The sequence below is a fragment of the Etheostoma cragini genome, unplaced genomic scaffold, assembly GCF_013103735.1.
Source record: "Etheostoma cragini isolate CJK2018 unplaced genomic scaffold, CSU_Ecrag_1.0 ScbMSFa_3963, whole genome shotgun sequence".
Lineage (NCBI taxonomy): Eukaryota > Metazoa > Chordata > Actinopteri > Perciformes > Percidae > Etheostoma > Etheostoma cragini.
In genome coordinates this window covers 1-2,001 of record NW_023268286.1, presented here as the reverse complement: position 1 = coordinate 2,001, position 2,001 = coordinate 1, and the positions used below count along the sequence as shown (strand labels likewise).

Sequence of the window (2,001 nt, the reverse complement as noted above, 5' to 3'; positions counted from 1 at the left end):
GAGACAGGTGTTTCAGCCTCAGACAGAGAGAGAGAGACAGGTGTTTCAGCCTCAGAGAGAGAGCGAGAGAGACAGGTGTTTCAGCATCAGACAGAGAGAGAGAGAGAGGTGTTTCAGCCTCAGAGAGAGAGCGAGAGAGACAGGTGTTTCAGCCTCAGAAAGAGAGAGACAGGTGTTTCAGCCTCAGAGAGAGAGCGAGAGAGACAGGTGTTTCAGCCTCAGACAGAGAGAGACAGACAGGTGTTTCAGCCTCAGACAGAGAGAGAGAGGTGTTTCAGCCTCAGACAGAGAGAGACAGGTGTTTCAGCCTCAGAGAGAGAGCAAGAGAGACAGGTGTTTCAGCCTCAGAAAGAGAGAGAGACAGGTGTTTCAGCCTCAGAGAGAGAGAGAGAGAGAGACACAGGTGTTTCAGCCTCAGAGAGAGAGAGAGAGACAGGTGTTTCAGCCTCAGACAGAGAGACAGGTACCTGAGGCTCATCTACGAAGAAGCTGACGCATCCTGAGCCGACGTTGAAGTCGATCCAGAACTCGTCCAGTTTCTCGTCCTTGGGACGAAACAGCTGCAGCACAACAGAGTCAACAGGTGGTTACCATGGTAACAGGAGGTATGGTTGCTAGGTAGGATGTTAGGTCTAAACGTTTACCTCGGTGGAATCAAGGAACGCTCTGACACATGGGAAGGTGTAGACTCTAAGAGACAGACAGACAGACAGCCAGCCAGCCAGCCAGCCAGGCAGACAGGCAGACAGCCAGCCAGCCAGGCAGGCAGACAGACGGGCAGACAGACAGACAGACGGGCAGGCAGACAGACGGGCAGACAGACAGGCAGACAGGCAGGCAGGCAGACATTAATTAAATTATTAATTAAGAGTTTTTACAGATTCAGTAGATTTTTTTTTCCGTAATTACCTCCTCTGGTCACCATGGTAACGGTTAACAAAGTTCAGGAAACGCCGACAGTCCTGGAGAGAGACAGACAAGCGTTCAGATAGACAGGCAGACAGGCGTACAGAAAGACAGGCAGGCGTTCAGATAGACAGGCAGACAGGCGTACAGAAAGACAGGCAGGCGTTCAGACAGACAGACAGGCGTTCAGGCAGACAGGCGTTCAGACAGGCAGGCGTACAGACAGACAGGCAGGCGTACATACAGACAGGCAGGCGTACAGACAGACAGGCAGGCGTACAGGCAGACAGGCAGGCGTACAGGCAGACAGACAGGCGTTCAGGCAGACAGACAGGCGTACAGGCAGACAGACAGGCGTACAGGCAGACAGACAGGCGTACAGACAGACAGACAGGCGTACAGGCAGACAGAATGGCGTACAGGCAGACAGAATGGCGTACAGGCTGACAGCCGTTCAGGCAGACAGCCGTTCAGGCAGACAGGCGTTCAGGCAGACAGGCGTTCAGGCAGACAGGCGTTCAGGCAGACAGGCGTTCAGGCAGACAGGCGTTCAGGCAGACAGGCGTTCAGGCAGACAGGCGTTCAGGCAGACAGGCGTTCAGGCAGACACTCACCACCTCAAAGTCTCCATCTCTGATGTCACAGAAGGCTCTGCTGATGTCACGGGAGGAGAACCACTGATTGGCTCTGTGCTCTCGCTGCTTCCTGGGCGTCAGACGACACAGAGCCTCCGATAGGCTGACCTGCAGCTCGTAGTCTGAAACCACCAATCACAGCACAGCCTCATAACCAGTGACACATGGAAGCTCCAGAGCAGGGGGAACGAGAGGGGGGAACAATAGAGGTCTAGTTGGTCCGAGTCGTCTGATTGGTTCGAGTCCGAGTCGTCCGATTGGTCCGAGTCGTCCGATTGGTTCAAGTCCGAGTCGTCTGATTGGTTTGAGTCCGAGTCGTCTGAGTTTTTCTGGTTAACTGACCTCCAACTGTAAGAATTGCTGCCGCCACCTGAGACCTACCAGACACACAGACAGACAGGTAGGTTAGAGAGACAGACACAGACAGACAGGTAGGTTAGAGAGACAGACAGGTTAGAGA

At 53.9% G+C, this 2,001-nt stretch overlaps 1 long non-coding RNA gene across 1 annotated transcript; it reads right to left on the bottom strand.

Moving 5' to 3' along the window:
* Nucleotides 1–401: 401 nt before the first annotated feature.
* On the bottom strand, nt 402–1,999 carry LOC117940993. Its single transcript, XR_004655845.1, has 5 exons — nt 1,884–1,999; nt 1,521–1,663; nt 910–962; nt 645–690; nt 402–560 (listed from the first exon to the last, which is right to left on the bottom strand). It is a non-coding gene; the product is annotated as an uncharacterized LOC117940993 (long non-coding RNA).
* Nucleotides 2,000–2,001: the final 2 nt, after the last annotated feature.